Raw genomic sequence first — 24,989 nt, forward strand, 5'->3', positions numbered from 1 at the left:
TTGAATTGCGAGCGCACTGAATGCCAATGTTCACTTAGGCATGTAGCTTCCAGAGCTGTTTAAAACCCTCCTGCACCACCAGGAAAAAAGAATCAGTAATGTGCTGCTTGTTAAGATCAGTTGTTATTAAGGTGATGTTGAAACTCTATTAGTGCCTGAATCTTTAAGGCATGGTTGAAACCAAAACACAGACACACAACCTCACACATGCATACCAGTGTGCACACACTCACATTTTCTCCAGCACCTTTAACACTTACACACTTTGAGAGAGAACAAGTTCTGATTTTCTTTACTTGGAAGGTTGTGAGAAAGCAAGATTTCTGTCTCCAGCTCAATCCAGTGAACGTGCAAGGAATTTATTCTTGGTACATATATATATATATATATATATATATATATATATATATATATATATATATATATATATATATATATATATATATATATATATATATATATATATATATATATATATATGTACCAAGAATATATGTATATAAATATATGTATATATATATATATAAATATATATATATATATATAAATTCTTGCAAATTCTCTTAAAAAACTGACACCGTGTTCTATGTTCCAAATTTACAGGGAAACTGGTTGTTTAAAGATATAATTCTGATGAAATTTCTGTGTCCTTACCCCCATAAAATATGAAAAAAAGCCTCATTTCATTTTGTTTATCAAGAAGTGGTCATAAGTGGGAGTACTGTTACAGTCATGCAATACACACAGAACACATAGAAGCAATTAAAGAACAGAAAGGCAGAAAGGCCGTATTGGGTAACATGAAAAAAAAAATGTTTCAAAAACTTGAATCAAGTGAAATCAGATAAGGCTGCTGACAAAAAATATGTATTTATTTAAAAGGGTATATCTTAGACATATTATTGGCTCACTGGCACATGGGTTAAAAGTTTTGGGGCCCTCACAGCAAACATTTAGTATCCCTTGTTTTTCAGTCTTACATGTTTTTATACATTACACCTTGTGTCAGCTTTAATGGTACCCACAGGTCAGAGATATATTCTATATATACTCTAAAAGGAATCGTAAAATCCTCAAATCAATTCCTAAGCATACCGAGACAAAGCTTAGTTGGACTAAAACAGGAGTAATATGGTCATGTTGATTAGACCTGGTTAAAAGCCAAACAGCTGTCATATTACAAACAACTTCAATTTTATAAGTTTGCTTTCTTACCAACACAGTTTGTTCATAGTGACAGATGAGGAGCATGAAGGCATTCAATAACCAAGTGCAGATGGACCAGACATGCACCTGATGGAAGTCTTAAGTTAGCAACAGTGAACATCACTGTCTTGATTATTTTTCAACTTGAAACCATAAAAAAATCACAGCTGAGTTGGGGAAATTGAAAAGTTGGTGAGTGATTTTTAGTCAAAATAGAGTGGAAAGCGTTTACGTGATGTCACAGCAAGCATAAGGGAGATGATTGGCAGCGTTGACTTGGATACTTTCTTAACTTAAGAACAATATCAAAAAATGGGAAAGAGCAGTTGTGCGACAAATTTCAAGCTGGTTTGTAAAGAAGTCAGAGCTATCTTTTTACAGGCTGCAATTTGCAGAAATAACTGGAATTTAAATGTTATCGATATGACTGACAAATAAAAGTAAAATTATGCAAACTCTCAAGAGTTTCTTGACGGAAAAGAATTAGAATTGTTTTGACACAACTGTCAAGTCAGTAAGACATGCTTATGTCTCACTTTTAACCTTAAAACATGAAAACAGTGTAGGAAGCACTGTAAAGCCTTGGTTGAGAGCAACAGTGAAAAACATGTTAACATAGATGGCATGTGTCAAACTGCTCCTTTGAATAAGAGAAACATAACAGGTAACAGTTTACAGTTCAGTTCAGTCATTTGAGGCTTTCAATAAATGTTCAGTTGTTCTCCCATCTGATACAATTGTGGAACTTCTTTAAAGTGTAACTTGAACTTCATATTTTCTCCGTAGGCAAAGTGTTGATTCTGTAAAAGTTTCAGTAAATTACAAACAGTAATATTTTTCCTAAAATGGAGACTTTGCATGTGTGTTTTCCTGGCGTTGAAATCAGGTGCATATACTGTATGCCAGGATGAGTGATTTCAGGCCCCATGTCAATGTTCGTGGACCTCTTGTTTTTTGGTAGCTCGCACTGATTAATGTCCATACCAGTTGTCCTCAAGTTCAAGTCGTATTCCACATTTTTCCTGGTCTCGCTGTGTTTATTGCTACACAGTGTTGAGTAAGGTTTATTTTACCACTCAGACCCACTATGAGGGGGAATGCCCTGAAGGGGAAGTGAAATAAATGCATACCCTCTATTGAAACAAGTGTGCAGAACCCCTTGTCTCAACCTGGAATATTTTGTACATACTTAGCCGTGAATCTAAATTGTAGTACTTTTCATTGAAGGATAAGTGTAAAGTATGAGTAACTTCCTGTATTTTTTACTGATTAAGAATTCTAACAGAAACTGTTTTTGTCACAGTGTCAACAGGCAGAGGTGAAATCTGCCAGACCTTTCAGTAGATTAACTTCCTCAATACACAGGACCAGGAAGTCCCAAGCTGCTGCTGCAAGGGAGTCATTTTTCCTTCTACAACATTCTCAAACCATTCCACCCCTGTGATTTTTTGAATGCAGCTGTTGTTTATCTCAGATCCATTAGGGACCCTTTGACAGGTCACTTAAAACTCTGCCTGTCACTCACTGCAACTTTAAGGGATGTGTGAAACCTTGTAAGGCACAAACAAAAGGTGATGTGTGAAGACAGCACCGAGTTAATGAACACACCTGTGCGTGGCTACAGGCAGGTTTTTAGAAGTATGTGAAATGCTTTACAAACTGCTGTTTCATGTTTTGTGACATCACTCTTTACTTGTTGATTCTGTTCAACTGAGCAGCAAGCTGGAGTTTGATGGCCTCTGTTTTCTTAGTCTTTGTTATTTGTTAGCTTTGTGGTTCATTCTGAAGGATGTGTTGAGGCATAATGAAGGAGTGCGGAAGTGGTGCTTAATACTGAGCATCAAGGTTAATGAAGTCAGCGTGCAATTAAATGAGAGCAGGCCTTGATTGTACAACGCCTCCTTCACCCTCTTTGATGAAAACGCTGGACATTCTTTGTGTTCACGGCGTCTCGTTCATACCTTCAGATAGCTAAAAAAGCAGAGGAGTGAGTACTCTCCTCCTTCAATAGATCTTGATCAACTTTGATGTCAAAAACTCACCACAGGATCCTCAAAAATTAATTAAAGCCATAAAAAAGCATTTTCACAAAGGCTAAGTTTCCACTCGACGAACAGTGTGCTTCTCAAGTTCAGGGAAAAGGCCAAGATTCTTTCAACACTCTGTAGGTGTTTACCAAATAATCCCACACAACAAGTGAAGCAGAAACTTAATTGTAACTAATTAGCTCCCTAGAGGTTCAATTGGATCTGCATTCTTTATTCCCCAGTTTACCTGCAATATGTAAATCTTGCTTCCATGTTGAGGAGCGAGGGGGGAAGAAAAAATGAAAAAGGGAGAAACGCTGGGGTATGAGAGGGAGGCTGAGTTAAGTGAAGTTGAAAATCTTTAACAAGCTTAATTTCTGTCTTGTCTGCCTCCCCTCACCCGATCGGCCCCCCAGAGCTGTTTTCAGCCTCTGTAATTGAATGTGCGTTCACTAATGGTAGAGCACATGGCTCATCTCGCAGGTCAGGTGATAAGAGTGCTTTGTTTTTTTGCTCTGATGAGTTTCAGTCATAAGACTGCCATTGTCTTCGTAGACATGTTTTTTATCATTGTGTAGAAAAAGACTCAGAAATAATCCAGAAAAGAGAGCAAGCTGTCTTCACTGTGTTTTAATAATAAAAATGATAATAAAAATAATAATAATGATAATAATAATCTTTGTTTATACTGCACTTTTATAAATGAAGGTAATTCAACAGAGTTCCTTTGAGAGAAATCTGTTTTCTTGTTGTAATTATATTTTCCCCTTTCACTTACATGTGCACCCTCTGTCCACCTTTACTTTAAATTACCTCTTTCCCAAACTGGGATCAACTGGTAGGAAATAGTTCAGTTTCCTCTACTCAAATCATTACATCATGAGTTAAAGGTTAAACAAGCTTTGGGAGTGCCAAAACAGGATATTACTGTTTTTACTTTTAGTTAAACTCCCTCAAATCACCACTCAGCGAACACAATGCACGCCTATTCATCCCAGACCTGCAACCACAGTGTCGACAATACTGTCCTTCCTGTTTTGTTTCTATAGCAACTGCAGCTTTTAACTTGGCCTCACTAAGCCGGAACGAGTTTAAAGTTGCTAAACTAGTAAGAAGCAGATGTCCGCGAACTGTTTGCCAGCTTTACTCCAAAGCAATTTTTGTTATTCCTTTTCCTAACACTTCATCAACAATGCTTTTCCAAGTGGGTTCAGGTTTCATGGCAGCAAGTGACCTCATGCGAGAGGCTTTTTAATCAAATGGCAGACATAATATATGCCACTAATGATTAAAAATAGTTATTTGGTCTAAAGAATGCAGTAATAAGTTTCTGCTTTGTCAGAGTTTACAGACTGGACACAAGAACAGGGAGGGAGAAGTGTCAGGGAGGGTCACGGAGGTAGCAGAGACAGGAACAGGGTGTGGAGCAGTCAGCCTCAGAGGGTGTTACATCACCACACTTTTCCACTTTTCCATCAGGCCACACATACTTCACCACACTGAAACTCACTCTGTATGACGGGAGTCACCGAGTGCACTCACACGATTTTATTCTGAAATATCAACACAAGTCTAGCTTAAACTTTCACTTAAACTAATTTTTCCACAAGGATGAAAAATACAGTTTGAAAGCCCCTAGGGGATTCATCATATTTAGAAATTCATTAAAAATTATAGATTCATACTTGCATGTGTACTTTAAATTTTTAGATAGGTCTGCTCTGCGATGCTGGCATGCAGGTATTGGATAAAAAGTGACCCCATACACACACTAACACACACTGACACACACGCACATACACGCGCACACACACACACTCCTACTTTGATGTAAAAGTGCTGACAACAGAAGCTATGGAAAAGTCATACATTCATGACATTGAAGTTATAAAAAAAATGCAACTAAATGTCCCAAAATGAAGAGAGTGTGAATGAAAATGATTTTATTTTATTTTTGTTTTTTTTTTGAAGGTGTGTTTAAATCTTGTTTTGAAGGCATTCTTCAAACAGGTTTTTAAACATTGTACATTAACTATTAAAGACAAAAAAATAATGCAAAAAGATCATTTAGATGGCGGAAAGTGTTTCTGTAGATCATACAAATAAATTCCAGAAATCAATGTATTATTCTTACCTATTGTACATTCTTGGACCAAATATAAATATTTTATAACAAAGTATATATAATTTGAGTTGGAGTCACCACCTTCCTTTTTGGTCATTTCGAGTCATGTGAGAGCTGGTTTAACACTTTGAATAACAAATAAGTAAATAAATAGATAATCTCTGGTGTGATGTGGAATATAATATGCAGACAGTTCACCAAAAGCAAATTGGATTAAAAAATATACTTAAAGTTTCAGAAAATTTGAGGGAAGACAGAAATAAAAGTAGTGAACTCTGTTGTTCTATTTCTGTGTGGACACCCCAGCAGAGACATTCAACCATTTTAACTAGTCAGTTTTTCATCCACACACATCCAGAGCTTTAAACCATTTAGAGCATGCTCTGGCAGCTAAACAAAACATTTGCAATTTAAAAAGATATATTATTGCTCTAGTTATTATTAATGTTATGTTTTCTTGTAAATGTAGTTGAAGTGGCAGTGGTGGCATGATATGTGACAGATGAAAGTCTGGCGCCGTCAGTGACAGAGTGGTGTCATGCCTGCCTGAGAAGCTTCATCATGAGCTCTAGCAAAGCATGTCAGGCATGCAGGTGAAAGACTGGAATGTGATTAGTCTGTCCTGCAGGATTGTGATAAGAGGCCACAGTTCATGCATATCAGCGCAGGAGGAACTATTCGACTCAACTTTCAGAAAGTGATACTTAATAAAGACGAGCCAAAGAAGTCATGTGTGAGTCCGAGCCGATCACCTTTCATTTGCTAATTTGGCTGCTAAATTTGATGGTATGATGTGCTTTAATGACTGCCGATACCTGAGTTTATTCCTCTTTTTTTTTGTCATGTATTCTCCACGCAGCAGACAGCAAACAGCTCTCCTTTGCCTCCTGGAGAAAATAATGATGGACCTCATGCTTCATGCATAATGCAAAGACTGTGAAAATAGTGTTTCCTAAGAGCACACTGCATCGCCTTTGGACTTAAGTGAAATATAACCTGAATTTGACATTTTCTAATATCCTACACCAAACTTTTTGTTTCAAAGAGATAGGGGGCTGTAATTGCTGCACGGGAAGAAAGACTGCCGATCCTTCTGGGTATTGTGGGTGACTGTGGGGACAAGGCGAGATTGGAACATGGTAATTGTAAAGACAGGGGCTGAGAATAAATGGAGAAAAAAAGGAGTTCTGTACTGTCACATAGAGGAAGGTCAGAAGCACAAGTATATGACATCCATACATGTTACAGTGTATTATTCACAGTGTACACAGGGGACTGATACCTTTTCTTAGATATCCAATTCATCGCTTTGCTTTGTGACAAAAGAGGAGATGATCTCCGCTGAAGTCCCCCCCCGACTGCACTGAAGTAACAAGATGTGATACAAGATGCGAGCATGTCAACAGTGCTAGGTCACAGTGAATATCAGAGCAGGCTGCTTTTTTCCCCCTCTCAAATCATTATTTCATTATTTGATTAATGCTTTCACGCTGTTGTCAGAATGCTTATACATTTCCTCATAGATGAAAGACAAACAGGGCCAATTTATTTCTCCAGATTAGATATTGATCACAGCTAGTGTGCTGGGCGTCAGATATCTACCCTGAAAAATGAATGTCAAATGGTAAGCATCACTACTTCTTCTTTTTATATTATTGTTAAAGAGGCTCTCTTCACAAGGAGCATCACAGCCATGTGCTTTGTACCATCTTGATAAAAAATGTCAACTTTTTTTTTCAAGTTTTTCCTCCAGCTTTAATTTAATCTCTTTGACAGGATCATGTCTGATCAGTCTTGTTTATGTCTTGTCCCACTCGTCAGTATGTTCCCAGTACTTTTTTTTTTTTAATCTTCTCAATACGCTCCCCCATTTAGAGACTTAAGAGAGTGGACAGGGAGCCAGCTGACTGGCTGGAGGCGCAGCACACTACATAATGAAGAAAGAATGTCAGAGGAAAATAAATAGGACCAATGTCCCGAGCAGCTTCCCTGCATGTAGGGTTTGGAGTAACCCCATCTCCATAATAGACTGCTCTCGAAAACAAATTTTCATGAAGATTTTAAAGAGGAATGGCAGCCCCATATGCTGTGGACAATATGAAGATGTCCTCTGTGTTGTTGTATTGTCAAGCTTAGTCTATCTGAGATGATGGCTTCACTGGAAAAGAGTCGATTAGGGAGCACAGATGGGAAAACAAAGCAAAAACTGAGAGCCGTACTGAACGAGTCCTAGACAAAAACAACAAGTGTCTCATACTGTTAATGAAACTTCAGTTATAGATCCAGTAAACTTGAATAAATGTGTGTATGTCTCTTTTAAGATAATGCAGTACATATATGGATACATGAGATAAAATATGATGCACTGACAGTATTTTTAATAGAAATGATTCAATATGAGTCAACACAAGCACCTCTATTTGACTTAAACGGAGAACACAAGTTCTTTTTCATTGCTGTAAGATATTGGGTGAAAAGGGGCCCTTGATACACACGCACAGACAGACTAATACTGCAAAGGTTTTTACACCTAGCATGAATTAGATCTAAATAAATTAGAAAATGAGATGAAGATTTTTTTTTTAAAATCCAAAAACCTAGTAGTGTAGAAGACAGCAACAACATAAAAAATTGATTTCAGACATCCATGATACAGATGAACTGGTTCCGTTTTACCACTTGCTTTGCTTGTGCTTCAAATAACTGAGACATAAATATGTGTCAAAAGCCAACAGTCTTAACTACAATGTATAGTTATAAAACCACAATAGATGAAAACCAACCAGACTTCTCTGAACTAAAGCTGAAAACAGTTCATAAAGTTTTGTCTTTTTCGTCATCTGTGCTAGAATCCCAGGCAGCTGCACAGGATTTAGTTTGTTATGATGCTGCAGCACTTCATAGCTTTTCTTCAGATTATATGAACAGCCAAGATTTTTATTGTATTGTTCTTCCTTGAAACAAAGCCTAGGCTTCTGATTGGGTTATTATTACAGAGCTCTGTAGATTTCCTTGTGTTGTTTAGGTCCCTCAAGATGTTAATGTAACTCTTGAAGAGTTTAATGCCAGAGTCTTTGAGACACTGAGTAGTTCATAAGTTTAGTATGGACAAACCACCAGCTCTTGTCACTTTCGGTTCAGTGGACTCAACATGGATCTTAAAGCTCCTGTGAGCTTCTTTTGCCTGTGGTCCATCATAGCACCCCCTGTGGACAAGAGGTCTCTATGTTGCCCTGTGCCTATCTAATAAGTGTTTCTTTAAGTAGTTAAGTTCTTTAAGTTTAATCCTGCTGACCTTGTCTTTTATTCTTTTGCAAAGCAACCATTTACTATGGAGTTATATACACATATGGTGAAAATGGCCCTATCTAACAATGATTAAGAGTCCTTAAAAAAAAATCCTACATCCAGATGGTTATCCGGATCATCTCCAAAAATACTTCCAAAAACATAACCTTCTTGGTGGAAGTAATAAGATAGAAATAGTCACTCTTCTTTGTGTTGATATTCCATGTAATTGCAGTTTGATATCATAAAGAAAAATCAGTAATAATATGAGTCATTAGCTAAAAACTGCTCACAGGAGCTTCATGGTCAAAAGCTATACGCCTCTAATACTGGACTTGTACTGGCAAGTTGGATCTGGACCACTTCATCCCATTTTACCCTTTTTGTCTTTTTTAGGGTCTCTGACTCTCTTTAAAGTTGCTTTGAAAACAGTTTCCAGTGAATCCCATGTTTGAATTTCTTTGTATGTGTTCTGGGCCTTGCCTTGGCCTCATTCATGCATTGTGTTAAGAAATAATTTCTTCTGGAGTGTGTCTCTGTAAGCGATGACTGAAGCATAAACACCATAATAACTCTGAGACTCCAGAGACGGGCAGGGGTAAACAAATAACTCTGTTTCCTGTGTGCATAGCTGAACATATCTGTGTCTTTTGCGTCGGCACAGTAGGTCAGCGCAGAAATTCAATCTTCTGAAATCTGAATTCACTAGATGCCTTGAATGACTCGTGTTTGACCTGTACAGCCGAGGATTTCAGACAGGAAGTCAGCGCTTAGTTTTGACCAAGTGTTTGTTTTTGCTGTTTTTTTTTTAACACACAGCTGCCGAGTATTTCATACAGTCACCATGCATAAGTTACTTTACGGTTGTGTCACATATTCTTCCATTTGCAATGATACTCTAGTGAGGCCCATGTGGTCAGTGTCAGAAAATATATTTCATCTGTTAAATCTCTGTTTCACAATGAATGCATTCTCCATCATTACCCCCAAATCACTTTTTTTCCATGGTCTCCTTTTATTGCATGTAGTCAGGGAAAAAACCACCCTGTTGCTTTGTATTTAGTGCCAGTGTGGCAGCAGACTGCGAATTATCTCACTGATTCTGTCAGGGTAAAACAAACAGACAGAAGAGCGAGACATCAATTACTGTAGCTACTCCTGGGGAAAATAAAAGCATTGGAGTCTAATGAGCGAATTACGTTTAGCCTGCTGTTATATAATTTATACCCTGTTAACCCATCCATCACCTCCCCGCGAACAGCTAACTACAAGCTGAGATCCCAGCGCCGTGTAGGGGAAAAAACCTGTGCACTCTATACTATCATATGTTTAGTATCTGCTCTCCTCATAAACACCAGTGTTTGTTTGCTTAGGCTTTCATTTCATGCAGATTTCTTTTTAACCCTCCATTCCTGAAGTAATGCCTTTGACTTTGAAAAATCTCCTGCACACCAGAGAGGCACAGCTGATGATTCGCACTGCGAGCTGTGCTGTGAGTCACTGAGGCTTAGCAGGATCTGCTTCTCTGACTCAAACATGTGCTGCCAGGGATAGAGGCTTTCTCCCCCCCTCCTACTTTTATTGTCTCACTGCCACAGTGTTGCCTCAGACGTCCATCTCCAAACCCGATCCCCCCCCTCACACAGAAAACTTGTCCACTGAGTTTGTCACCTCACAAACACAGCCCAGTGGGACAGCAATCTAAGCACCTTGGTGATCAGGAGAATATCCAAGGTTTTGTCCCACATGCCCCGTTGATGAAGGTGAATGCCGGTGTTGGTTATTACCGTTGTGAAGCAGAACCAGCAGCTTTAACAGAGGTGGTAGTCCAGTTTGAGTTTTAAAAGAGAACGGCACAAGAAGGAGAAAAATCCTGTCATAAAAACAAGAGGAAAATATCACACAGGGAGGCCACAACAAGCTGGCCGGGGCTTAAAAGAAATTCAGAGGCTAAATAATCTATAAAGAGTGAACAGAAAAACCATGACAATCAGTAATGCTCACTATATGTTCAGTTTTTTCCCCCAGACAGCCATTTCTTTCTGATCTCTTCGCCTTTGCCTCAATCATTTTCTCCCCAACCAAGAAATCCCTCTCGCTCGCTGGCTCGCCTGCTCCTCTTTTTTATCGCCACTGAAATTCATTCAACATGTCCGCTTATAGGCATTCTATTATTTCTTTATTTATGTATTCCACTTTTTATTCAGAATCACATGTTAATGAAGAGCGTCATTATCAACCTTAAATATTTAATTTTCCGCTCTGTGTCTGCTTCCGAGGGAGGCTGACTGGAAGAGCAGCAGCAGAAAGGAGGAGGAGGGGGGAGATGCAAAGAGTCGTGCTGGAGCATCAGCCTTATCTGCATCCGCTGCTTTAAAGTCAGCTCCAACCAAAGCACAAGTACAGCAGAGAGGGTTTTTTTTCACATCAGCTCCATCTGAAGTCAGACAACTTTTTTTTATGTTAGTACGTTTTTATTCATTTAACACTTGATAAATGTAAAAGTATGGAAAAGTGTGGTAAAGATGTGATATAGGCGTCTTCACAATGAGTGGAAAATTAAAAAGGCTTAACCAAATCCTGAAAACACACAGCTCAGACATGACAGTACAGTGACCTGTCAGTTAATGTGTCGTTTTATTTGTTTTAACACCCACTAGTTTTGCCATTAGGTTAGGCAGTGCGAAACAGTAAAGAGCTTTAAAATATCAGCAACAAAATTACATTTTTTTTTGTTTTGGGACAGGCTGTTCCTCTGCTGGGGAGTGTTTCATATAACTTTTCAAGGATTTGTGAGAATGAATTATCCACAGTCAGAAAGATGGGAAAGTTATGTCAGTAAAAATAACAGATCTTTTATAAAAAAAAATAAAAATACAAGAACCAATATCTCAGTTATCGCTCTACATATTTAATGAAACACTAAGTACCTTCTTTCCTATGAGCATAAGTCTGCTTTTTTCTTTGTTTTTTTGACTGCATATTATTATCCGATTTACTCTGTGAGATACTTTTAGTTTATATCAATTCTGGCGCCCCCTGTGGACAGAACTGAATGTTTTTTTCTTTACTGAATTATTCTAGGATGTATGTGTTTGTTCCCAAAAAGTAATAAATAAATAAAAAATTGCATCTTAATTTTTTGAAATGCGACACATATCAAGTATCCTTGCCAAAAAAAAAAAAAGGTAAAGGGACTATTTTGAAAGGCTGGTACCCATACATCAGTGGCTTCAGGCATTAATAATAATAATAATAATAATAATAATAATAATAATAATAATAATAATAATAATAATAATAATAATAATAATAATAATAATAATAATAATAACAATAATAATAATAATAACAATAATAACAACAACAATGATAATAATAATTAAAGCTGCAAGCAGCGTTAGACGGGTCCTCGGGGCTCATGCCGGCTCCTGTCCCCCCACAGTCTGTCATACTGTGTGTCTCAATGAGACGAACATTTTGGTGTTGGTTTCATCTCTCTACGACATTCCTACTGGCCGCTATGGCCGTTGTAGTGTGCCTAGGTGGCGCTAGACAGCATTTTATGGGATGTTTGGGGTCAGGTTTGGTTCATGTTCATGTTTGGTATTTTTTCTCTTTTTTTGGACGCAAATAATGTGTGTGCCAATTTTGGTGGATTTCTGAACATGCTTGGGGGTGTAATAAGCGATGGGAGAACGTCAAAAGGGTGTAGTAAGGGTAAAAAATGTACTGGCTGTGGTGGCCATTTTAGTGTGTCCAGAGAGGTCTGGTAAGCAACACTTTAAGTGATGGATTTTTTTTACAAAAAAGAGAAAAATATTTTTTTTTTTTTTGTTTTCTTGCATTATTATTAATGTACTAAAAAAAATTATGGGCAGATGTCAACATCCTATTTATTTTGTTTATCATATCACAGTAGAATCATCATATTTGACTTTTTAATCTTACACTCAAAATTACAATGTGGAAGGGATTGACTTTTTATTTTTACAGCTGGTGGAAAAATAAACATTTCTATATCATTCACGTATGGTTAAAACGAGTATTCATTGGTTTATATGGGCTTTAATAAATTAGTACAATTAAACACCTGTTTTACAAATGAAAGTTACAGGATTTACCAGTCTTTGGCATTACTTCCCTTGTATTTCAAGGACTGTGTTCTATTTATCATGGCAACTCATTCCAGTAGATGGCGGTAATTCAGTAATACTTGCCACCAGCGTTAGCGCCGTGCATTGTGGGAACTGTATTCCAAGAACACCGGTCAGATGCAGACACAGATAGAAACGTTCTCTAGTATCAGTGGGACATCCTGGGATGTATACAGTAGATTTTACAACTTTTACCATTCTGCCTAACAAATACTGAATTTGGGGCAAAATAGCAGGCACTACTACTGTCGTACGCGGTTTGTAAAACATCCGCGGGGATCAGTGGAGCGGCGGGGGATGACGTCACGCGACCTGTCAACAGTATACGGCCTGGTCAACAGCTGATCTCACCAAAACACGAGCGGATGCAGAGGAAGATATGAGTCTGTTTCTCTGTCGGTCGGTCAACTTATTGTACACAGCTGCTTTGCTCCAGCACATGGGAGGAGGGAGAGGATTCACCGTATCCCCAGAGATCCCGCAAGATGACATGAAGTGGATTAGACTGATTCAAACAGGGGACAAGCCAGGAGAGAGCGCTAACGTCGGGAGCTCTCAAACAACGGATTCCGTCTGTGGTTTGAACAGGTACGGTAAATTAAAGTTTCTAGGCTTCAGTACTGTTTATTTTACTACCTGTCATCTTAGTTATCAGCAGTATTTTTGAACGTGAAAGGCAAGTTGGACCGTGTAGCTAACAGAAGCTAACAGAAGCTAAACGTCTGTTGCTCACTTAGCTACAAGCAATTTATTGTAGAAAAGGGGTGGGAAATATAATTGTGGTGTAATGCAAGACTATACAAGCTTCTGCATTTAAAGGGAGATTATCAGTCTACATATCATAAAGATGCGCACGTATTTTGCTGCATTTATCTGCATTCATTGAGACGAGTTGGCATTTTTAAACAATAAATTCAACCTGGTAGCAGCATCAAAATGTACGGTTGTTTCGTGGTGAGTTACCAGAGATTGTACTTCACAACAGAGGCAACGTTGATCAAGTTTTAACGGCTACCGAGCAACCCAGTATTTTGGAGTTAATCGCGACCTTATAACTGGTGACTCTTGGACAAATACTGTAGATGTGGTGCTTTGTTATTCGTTATAGCTGACTCTAAAGACGTTAAAAACACTACAGTTGCGTTAAATGCATGATTAAACGATTCGGTTATGTTCAATAACGTTTTGTGTGGTATCATTCAATGTCAATGTGATTAGAATGCACAGCTAATGGTAGCATTCTCTGCTGCGTCTTCTGCCGAAGGGGGATGTACGTCAGAGTGACGTGAGGTACCAGCGGGGTATAAAACGATCGATCTGGCGTCGTCTCGTTCTTCTCACAGACTCTGGAGGTAAGACCCATTTCGTTGTCTCTTAATTTGATGTAAGCATATGTTGTGTTGAACCTGAGAAATGTTAAACGTGGTTTAAGGTGAAATGAAAGAACGATATCAGGTATAAGTAAGATTTTGCTGCTCTGCGGTGAGATTGAAAACTTTCTAGAAGCTTCTGTGAGGTGTGTTTTCTGAACTACTTTGATAGTGAAACGATGTAAGCCTTTCTATCAAATAAGATGTACATAATTAAGATGGTGTGATACATTTTTCGCGCATTTTGAGTACATTACGATGACTTTTTATCAGCATTTGTGGGTGGTGCTTCAATGCTAGACGTATGCTAATGTTATGGAAATCTCAGCCTTTGTTCTGTTATCCCGCTAGCGAGGCCTGCTCCGTGTGTGGTTTTGTGTCCTGTTGAGAGAAATGCTCTGTAGTCTTTACTCCAAAGACGATAATTGCCCTAAATTAAATAAGTTTTATATATGTAAGATATTATGTTACATTTGTGGTGAATTTGAAGAACATTTTGATGACTCTTAGTCAGCATTTGTGGGTGGTGCTCCGACGCTAGACGTATGCCAATGTTATAGAAATCTCAGCCTTTGTTCTGTTAGCCCGCTAGCGAGGCCTGCTCCGTGTGTGGTTTTGTGTCCTGTTGAGAGAAATGCTCGGTAGTCTTTGCCCCAAAGACGATAATTGTCCTAAATTAAATAAGTTTTATATATGTAAGATATTATGTTTCATTTGTGGTGAATTTGAAGAACATTTTGATGACTTTTAGTTAGCATTTGTGGTTGGTGCTCCGACGCTAAACGTATGCTAATGTTATGGAAATCTCAGCCTTTGATCTGCATTCAGCCTTTGTGTTAGCACGCTAGCTACTCTGTGCTGTCTTTCGTGTCATGTTAACACAAATACTCGATGAACTTTGATCATGGTGCAGTGGTTACCCTTTAAACAAATAAAATATATATATTGATGAAAGAATTGCACATTTTTGGTACATTTTGAATACATTTTGATGGCTTTTACTCGGTTGGCAAAAGTTGTGTGCATACATATGCTAATGTAAGCTCGGCCTTTGTTCAATAATTGCTTTGTGTTAGCCACGTTAGCCTGCTCTGTTATATTAAGACAAATGTTTGATATTCCTAAACCCAAGTACAATAATTGGCTTCTAAACTAATCAAATATATGAATTTTAGATGCAATGAAACATTTTTGGTGCATTTTGGAGAGTATTGCTTGGTGTGATATTTGCTTTGTGGGTTTAGCTATAATAATGCTGTGTCATAGCTACTAGTTAGCCACCATGGTGTGCCAGCCTTGGCCTGCTCAGTGCTTGGTTTTGTTTAATATGGAAAGAAATGCTAGATAGTCTGCCCTTAACACAATTTAGATATATATTTAAGATACTTTGGTACTTTTTTGGTGAATATAACAAGATTTTTATGAGTTTTACTTGGTTGGTTGGTGTGTTGCTTTTCTGTAATACTGAGACAAATGCTTGTTACCTCCATGTACAATGATTGGCTTCTAAATAAATTAAATATATGTATTTTAGACACTATAAAACATTTTTGGTGCATTTTGAAAACATTTTGAAGATTATTTCTTGGTGTGATATGTGCTTAAAGGTTGTAGATATGGCTATGCAGTGTCCTTATTCAGTGAACAGAGATCATAAATAGGACTGTTGCTCTTAGGGTAAGAGGATATGGGCTCTGAATTTAAACATTCAGCATTTGTGTTTAGAAAATGATGACAGCATGCTGTTTTTGTGGCTTTAATATTCCTGTAGTGTTGTAGTCTTGTTTAACAGTAGGAAAAATGTTTTTAATGAGTGAACACAGGATATTGAAATATGAAATAACAAGTTGATATTAATATAAATTATTAATGATAGTTGTAATAAACAAATAAATGAATAGTCAATGATTTGTCACCATGGAAACCTTCTTCTTTGTTGTGCCTGTTTACTTTCAAAGTTGTGAAATAAATATGTCATAAGGGTTTGAGCTTAGGCTTCCGGAACTCTTGTCAGAGGTTCCAAATAGAAGTGGAACCCTCAGAGGGCAGGCTAGGGCTCTGTTTGTTTACATTCAAACTTAAAAATTTTAAATGTGGAAGTATTGTCTTCTTTGTCCTGCATTTTCACATTTTTATTCAGTGAACAGAGGTCATTAATAGGACTGTTGCCCTTAGGGTAAGAGGTTATGGGCTCTAAAATTCAACATTCAGCATTTGTGTTTAGAAAATGACAGCATGCTGTTTTTGTGGCTTTTTTTTCTCCCACAATCTTGATTACTCTTAAATAGTATTGATTTGAAGATTCCTTAGCTGTGTGATCTTATGCTCTCCTGTGGTTTTTATTGGGGCATTTTGAATACATTTTGAAGATTATTACTTGGTGTGATATGTGCTTTAAGGTTTTAGATATAGCTGCGCTGTGTCAGCCTTTTTTTTTTGTGAAAGCTACTTGTTAGCCACGTTAGCTGTAGCTTTTTTCTCCTTGTTTGGGTCATGCTGAGAGAATAGACTTATTGTGTAAGTGTGTGTGTGAGGTTTTTCTGCCTTTGTTTTAAATCTTAGCTTGAGCTGTTGATCAGTTGTGTATCTGTCCTGATTAGCAGGCCAGAGCTAACTGGCATTTCGTGAGGGTTAAAGAGCCATAATGTGTGAGTGATTAAAGTGATTGTTTGGGACTTTTAAAGTTGTGTTTTGTGGCATTCCTGGCATGCTTATAATGTGTAGATTAGATTTGCATGCATCTTGATGGCTTTTTTTTTCCTACTATTATCTTACTCTTAAATGATATTGTTTTTGAGATTCCTTAGCTGCATGCTCTTCAATACTCTCCTGTGCTTTTTGGTGCATTTTAAATATATATTGAAGGTTATTACTTGGTGTTATATGTGCTTTAGAATTTTAGATGAAGCTATTCCATGTCAGCCTTTTTCCCTGTGAAAGCTACTTGTTAGCCATGTCAGCTGTAGCTTTTTGCTCCTTTTTTGGGTCATGCTAAGAGAAAAGACTTATTGTGTGAGTGTGTGTGTGATGTTTTTCTGCCTTTGTTTTAAATCTTAGCTTGAGCTGTTGATCAGATGTGTATCTGTCCTGGTTAGCAGGCCAGAGCATACTGGCATTTTGTGAGGGTTATAGATCCATAATGTGTGTGTGTGATTTAAATGATTGTTTGGTTCTTCTAAAGTTGTGCTTTGTGGCATTCCTGGCATGATCTTATTGTGTAGATGACATATGCATGCATTTTTTGTGGCTCTTTATCATAATAATCTTGATTACTCTGAAATAGTATTGATTTGAAAATTTCTTTGCTGTGTGATCTTATACTGTCCTGTGCTTTTTTTGGTGCATTTTGAAGGTTATTTACTTGGTGTGATATGTGCTTTAGGGTTTTAGATATAGCTGCGCTGTGTCAGCCTTTTTTTTCTGTAAAAGCTACTTGTTAGCCATGTTGCCTATATATTTTTGCTCTTTTTTGGGTAGTTCTGATTAAAGATACATTTTGATTACATGTGCATGCATTTTTGATGGCTTTTTTTTCTTCTGCTATAATCTTGGTTACTCTTAAATGGTATTGATTTGCAAATTTCTTGGCTGTGTGATCTTATGCTCTCCTGTGCTTTTGATTGGTGCATTTTAAAAAACATTTTGAAGATTATTTCTAAGTGTGATATGTGCTTTTAGGTTTAAGACAAAGCTATGATGTGTCTGCCTTTTTCCCTGTGTTAGCTTCTTGTTAGCCACGTTAGCTGGAGCTTTTGGCTGATTTTTTAAGTCATGCTGAGAGAAAAGACTTATTGTGTGAGTGTGTTTGAGAGGTTTTGTCAGCCTTTGTTTTAAATCTTAGCTTGAGCTGTTGATCAGATGTGTATCTGTCCTGGTTAGCAGGCCAGAGCTTACTGGCATTTTGTCAAAGTTTTGATCCATGATGTGTGAGTGATTAAAGTGATTGTTTAGGACTTTTAAAGTTGTGTTTTGTGGCATTCCTGGCATGCTTTTAATGTGTAGATTAGATTTGCATGCATTTTTGATGGCTTTTTTCTCCTACTATAATCTTGCCTACTCTTAAATGGAATTGATTTGGATATTCCTTAGCTGTGAGCTCTTCAGTACTCTCCTGTGCTTTTTGGTGCATTTTAAATATATGTTGAAGGTTATTACTTGGTGTGATATGTGCCTTAATGTTTAAGATATAGCTATTCCACGCCAGCCTTTTTCCCTGTGATAGCTACTTGTTAGCCACGTTAGCTGTAGTTTTTGCTCCTTTTTTGGGTCATGCTGAGAGAAAAGACTTATTGTGTGACTGTGTTTGAGGTTTTTCTGCCTTTGTTTTTAAATCTTAATTTGAGCTGTTGATCAGTTGTGTATCCGTCCTGGTTAGCAGGCGAGAGCTGACTGGCATTTTGTGAGGGTTATATATCCATAATGTGTGAGTGATTGAAGTGATTGTTTAGGACTTTTAAAGTTGTGTTTTGTGGCATTCCTGGCATGATCTAAATGTGTAGATTACATTTGCATGCATTTTTGTGGCTTTTTATTGCTCACAATAATCTTGATTACTCCGAAATAGTATTGATTTAAAATGTCTTTGCTGTATGATCTTATACTGTCCTGTGCTTTTTTTGGTGCATTTTGAAGGTTATTACTTGGTGTGATATGTGCTTTAAGGTTATAGATATAGCTGCGCTGTGTCAGACTTTTTTTTTTCTGTGAAAGCTACTTGTTAGCCACGTTACCTATATATTTTTGCTCTTTTTTTGGGTAATTCTGATAAAAGATACATATTGATTACATGTTCATGCACTTTTTGATGGCTTTTTTTCTTCTACTATAATCTTGATTACTCTTAAATGGTATTAATTTTCAAATTTCTTGGCTGTGTGATCTTATGCTCTCCTGTGGTTTTTATTGCGGCATTTTGAATTGTATTGAATATTATTACTAAGTGTGATATGTGCTTTTAGGTTTGAGACAAAGCTATGATGTGTTTGCCTTTTTCCTTGTGTTAGCTTCTTGTTAGCCACGTTAGCTGTAGCTTTTTGCTCCTTGTTTGGGTCATGCTGAGAGAAAAGACTTATTGTGTGATTGTGTGTGTGTGAGGTTTGTCTGCCTTTGTTTTAAATCTTAGCTTGAGCTGTTGATCAGATGTGTATCTGTCCTGGTTAGCAGGCCAGAGCTTACTGGCATTTTGTTGAAGTTTTGATCCATGATGTGTGAGTGATTAAAGTGATTGTTTAGGACTTTTAAAGTTGTGTTTTGTGGCATTCCTGGCTTGATCTTAATGTGTAGATTAAATTGGCATTTTTGATGGCTTTTTATTTTCCTACAATAATCCTGAGTACTCTTTAATGGTATTGTTTGAAGATTCCTTAGCTGTGCGCTCTACTGTACTCTCCTGAGCTTTTTTGGTGCATCTTGAATTCATTTTTAAGAATATTACTTGGTGTGATATGTGCTTTAAGGTTTTAGATATAGCTATGCTGCGTCAGCCTTTTTTTTGCTGTGAAAGCTACTTGTTAGCCATGTTAGCTGTAGCTTTTTTCTCCTTTTTTGGGTCATGCTGAGAGAAAAGACTTATTGTGTGTGTGAGGTTTGTCTGCCTATGTTGTTCAAGTTGTTGATCAGTTGTGTATCTGTCCTGTTTAGCAGGCGAGAGCCGACTGGCATTTTGTGAGGGTTATAGATCCATAATGTGTGAGTGATTAAAGTGATTGTTAAGAACTTTTAAAGTTGTGTTTTGTGGCATTCCTGGCTTGATCTTAATGTGTAGATTAAATTGGCATTTTTGATGGCTTTTTATTTTCCTACAATAATCTTGATTACTCTTTAATGGTATCTTTCAAAGATTCCTTAGCTGTGCGCTCTACTGTACTCTCCTGAGCTTTTTTGGTGCATCTTGAATTTATTTTGAAGATTATTACTTGGTGTGATATGTGCTTTAAGGTTTTAGATATAGCTAATCTGCGTCAGCCTTTTTTTTCTGTGAAAGCTACTTGTTAGCCATGTTAGCTGTAGCTTTTTTCTCCTTTTTTGGGTCATGCTGAGAGAAAAGACTTATTGTGTGTGTGAGGTTTGTCTGCCTATGTTGTTCAAGTTGTTGATCAGTTGTGTATCTGTCCTGTTTAGCAGGCGAGAGCCGACTGGCATTTTGTGAGGGTTATAGATCCATAATGTGTGAGTGATTAAAGTGATTGTTAAGAACTTTTAAAGTTGTGTTTTGTTGCATTCCTGGCATGCTTATAATGTGTAGATAACATGTGCATGCATTTTTGATGGTCTTTTTCTCCTACTATAATCTTGCTTACTCTTAAATGGAATTGATTTGATGATTTCCCTAAATTTGTGCTTTTCAGTACTCTCCTGTGCTTTTCGGTGCATTTTAAATATATGTTGAAGGTTATTACTTGGTGTGATATGTGCTTTAAGGTTTTAGATATAGCTATTCCACTCCAGCCTTTTTCCCTGTGATAGCTACTTGTTGGCCAAATTATGTAGCTTGTTCATCTTAGTTTAAGCTGTTAACCAGTTGTGTATCCTTCCTGGTTAGCAGGCCAGAGCTCACTGGCATTTTGTAAGGGTTAAAGATCCATTATGTGTGAGTGATGATAGTGATTGTTTGGGTGCTTTAATGTTGTGTTTTGTGGCTTTTTATTCTCCCACTATAATCTTGCTTACTTTTAAATGGTAGTGATTAGCAAATTTCTTGGCCTTGTGATCTTATGCTCTATTGTGCTTTTTGATGCATTTTGAATATATTTTGAAGATTATGACCTGGTTTGATATGTGCTTTCAGGTTGTAGATATAGCTATACTATGTTGGCTTTTTTTTCTGTGAAAGCCACTTGTTAGCCACATTATGTGGCTTGTTCATCTTAGTTTAAGCTGTTAATCTGTTGTGTGTGTGTTCTGGTAAGCAGGCCAGAGCTTACTGGCATTTTGTGAGGGTTAAAGATCCATAATGTGTGAGTGATAAAAGTGATTGTTTGGGTCCTTTAAAGTTGTGTTTTGTGGGATTCCTGGCATGATCTAAATGTGTAGATAAGGTTTGCGTGCATTTTTTGTGGCTTTTCCCCCCCCAAAATTATCTTGATTACTCTTAAATGGTATTTGAAAATTCCTTGGCTGTGTGCTCCAATGCTCTCCTGTGCTTTGTTGATGCATTTTAAATATATATGTTGAAAAACTATTACTTGGTGTGATATGTGCTTTAAGGTTGTAGATATATAGCTACGCTGTGTCGGCCTTTTTTCCTGTGTTAGCTACTTGTCAGCCACATTATGTAGCTCTTCCTCTTTTTGGGTATTTCTGATAAAAAAAATACATATTGTTTGAGAGTGTGTGTGAGGTTTGTCTTCCAATGTTGTTCATCTTAGTTTAAGCTGTTAATCAGTTGTGTATCTGTCCTGGTAAGCAGGCCAGATCTTCATGGCAATTTGTGAGGGTTAAAAATACATAATGTGTGAGTGATTGAAGTGCTTGTTTTGGTCCTTTAAAGTTGTGTTTTGTGGCATTCCTGGCTTGATCTAAATGTTTAGACTAGATTGGCATTTTTTGTAGCTTTTTATTTTCCCACAATAAACTTGATTAATCTTCAATGGTACTGATTTGCAAAATTCTCAGCTGCGTGATCTTATTCTCTTCTGTGCTTTTTTGCTGCATTTTGAATACATTTTGAAGATTATTACTTGGTTTGATATGTGCTTTAAAGTTATAGCTGTGCTGTTTCAGCCTTTTTTTTCTGTGAAAGCTACTTGATAGCAACGTTAGCTGTATCTTTTTGCTCCTTTTTTGCTGAGAGAAAAGACTTATTGTTGTGTGAGAGTATGTGTGAGGTTTGTCTGCCAATGTTTTAATCTTAGTTTAAGCTGTTAATCAGTTGTGTATCTGTCCTGGTTAGCAGGCAAGAGCCGACTGGCATTTTGTGAGGGTTATAGATCCATAATGTGTGAGTGAATAAAGTGATTGTTTAGGACATTTTAAAGTTGTGTTGTGTGGTTTTCCTGGCATGATCTTAATGCATAGATTACATGTGCATGCATTTGTGTGGCTTTTTTCCTTCAGTACTGTCCTGTGCTTTTTGGTGCATGTTTTAATACATTTTGCATACACTTTTTGTTGCTTTTTTCTCCTACAATTATCTTGATTACTCTTAAATGGTATTAATTTGCAGATTCCTTGGCTGTGTGATTTGCTTCCCTGTGCTCACCTGTGCTTTGGAGACTGACTGCGACTGAGACTGCTGCATTTCTGCGATCTTTTGATCCAGGACACACACATCTTGACACTTAAACATCTCTTTAAACCGACACACACCTAGAGTAACTGCTAATCTGCACACACTTTAATTGATTTTATACACATTCACTCAAGCAGACACACACAGACACACACAGTCACACACTCACACACACAGACACACACACACTTGCCCTCAGCCAAGGTGAGTTAAAACATTTCTACATTGTAATGTTAGGTGAAGCGTTGCTATGTGAAGCCTTGTGAGTATGATTGGCACAGATTGACTGGTGTTTTCTCTGTGAGCGTGGACTCAAAAATTTCTCTTTAATCTTCCTGTTCAGATGCCGAGAGCGAAAGGCCATCGGAGGGCGTTGGCCTTGAAGAGGAAGAGGGCAGAGGACCACCCCTGGACTGCCCTCGAGCCTGTCCCCGAGTTCATTGCTCGTATGTGTCAAACTTTCATTTCAGAATGTTCACTGATATGGTTTGGATGTAATGTCCCTTAATAATGTTCTGACAAACTTCAATGTCCATTAAACAGGGCGCGGTACCGGGTACCGCCACCGAACGCGGAGATGGCCAACCTCTGCACTGACCCACCGGAGCCGCAAGTTGGTCACTCCAGCGCATCGTCCGGACCAGAAGGTATGATTTTTGTTTAATTCATCGAAAAATTGCAGCGAGTAAGGTGACTGTTGGCAGGTTTCTCTGTTGTTAAAGAACGTCTGTGTTTTTGCAGCTGGTGTTCGTTGTCGGAGACTCCCACCTCCGGGCCATGGTGGACGGCTTCGTGCCCATGCCGGTAGGTTCTCTGTCCTTTGCTTTTCTGTCTGTTCCAGGTGCATCGGCAGCCGAGCTGAGGACAGAGGCCCTGCACGCAGACGTCCCGTGGACCCCCGACGCCGTCTGCGTGCTCGCCCCGAGCAACAACCTCACGGCCAGCCGGACGGTTGGCGAGGCAGCGTTGGACTTCGGTGCTCTCCTGACCTCCATCGCCAGCCGCTGGCCCAAGGTGTGTGTTTGTGTTAAGTTTTTGTTGCTAACCGTTTGGTTTTGTGTCAGCAAAGCTGTTGTGAGCAGCCTTTGAATTGTCATGCACTTATTGTAGAGAAATGAATGCGATCTGCTAACAAAGGTTTTTTTTCTGTAAGGTGTTCGTGCTGGACTTCCCTCCACGCCTGAACATCCACCCGGGCCTGCAGTTGGCGCTGCGTCAGGAATTCCACCGAGTCGCAGCACGCATGGGTACGTTTCAATCGAGTTTTTCTGCAAAATCTGAGATTTGAGAATTTCATATGTGCTAAAAAACTGTGACGGCATGCATGGATGAACATTTACATGTAAATGCATGCGTTAATGTTTACTTCAAGTATTTAAGTATTTTTTTGTGTGTGGTTTGTGACACTTATTTCAGGTTTCCCTTACGTGTCTGTGGCTGAGCACCTCCCCCTCCATCGGTTGGAGCTGTGGTGCCCCGACGGCGTAAGTATTGTCCTAATTTTTACAAGACACTTTATGTGACACTAAAGAAAACATCCAACTAACAAGGTGAAATGTCTGGTGTGTCTGACTGTTTTTCAGGTGCACCTCAGCGACACCGATGGGACCCCTGTGCTGGTGGATCTGCTGTGGAACGCTGCTGTCCAGCAGCTGACCCAGCGTCCGCCCTCGCCCACGCCCGCGGTGTCCCGCCGGACATCGCCGCGTGCCACGGTGTCTCCCAGGCTAGTTGTGACAGGTCACCTCCCCGTGATCCGTCACAGCGACCCCTGGGAGTGGACTGTGGTTGGAAAGGAGGACAAGGTAAAGTGTTTTTCTGATTGAGTGTGTAGAAGTTTGTGCAAAGCCTGCATGTGAAGTTTTTTTTAAAACAATGTTTGTTTTTTGTTTTGAAGGCCGGAACACCTGCTGTGGTTCGGCCTGTCATCCCGCCCAACCCTGTGTGGTTCAGCGGTGACATGTTGGATGCTATGGAGAAGGTCAGTCCTTCTTCTGGCTCCGGCTGCATCGCTGAGCCACCAGCTGGCCAGGTAAAGTGCACACAAGCCATATGACCAAATAGTTGATAACACAAGTGGTTAACAGCTGTTATAAAGGTTTGTTTTTCTTCCTCTAGGCTTCGCGTGCGAAGCGTCGGCCACGAGGTGTTGCCAAGAAGCGCAGTGGAGGAAAGCGGCAGGTGTGGTTTTTGTTTTTGTTTTTGCTGGTTTTGAAGAGTGACCAATGCAGTGTGATATGTTTTGATAAGAGTTGCATCTTGATTTTTTTTGTTTTCCTGTTCTTTATAGGTGGCGGCAACACCTTCACCTGCCCAGGTGACCGAGTCTGCCTCCGGCCCCAGTCCGGTCCAGCGCCAGGTGTGTTTTTGTTTAAACATATTATGTGACTTATTGTTTTTACACCTGCATTTTTCCACCTGGTTTGTCATCCAGTTAAACTGAATTTTTGATTTGTGTCAGGCGGAGGCAGCAGCCCAGGAGTCCGTGGTCCCGGAGGTCGTCGTGGAGGAGGCATCGCTGGAGTCCGAGGTGTCGCAGGTCGTCGCGGAGGAGGTGGCTGCGCCGTGCCCTGCTGTCCGCGAGGG

At 38.7% G+C, this 24,989-nt stretch overlaps 1 protein-coding gene and 1 long non-coding RNA gene across 2 annotated transcripts in view; both read left to right on the top strand.

Moving 5' to 3' along the window:
* The window catches only part of roraa (RAR-related orphan receptor A, paralog a), a 235,339-nt gene that overhangs the window by 64,315 nt on the left and 146,035 nt on the right, over positions 1 to 24,989 (top strand). The window lies entirely within an intron of this gene.
* On the top strand, positions 12,919 to 22,830 carry LOC141796336 (uncharacterized). The gene is made up of 3 exons (XR_012598886.1): positions 12,919 to 13,391; positions 14,068 to 14,155; positions 22,338 to 22,830. It is a non-coding gene; the product is annotated as an uncharacterized LOC141796336 (long non-coding RNA).

The sequence above is a fragment of the Halichoeres trimaculatus genome, unplaced genomic scaffold (assembly GCF_033239565.1).
Source record: "Halichoeres trimaculatus isolate MK-OKI-2021-1 unplaced genomic scaffold, fHalTri1.1 fHalTri1_scaffold_10, whole genome shotgun sequence".
NCBI classification, from domain to species: domain Eukaryota; kingdom Metazoa; phylum Chordata; class Actinopteri; order Labriformes; family Labridae; genus Halichoeres; species Halichoeres trimaculatus.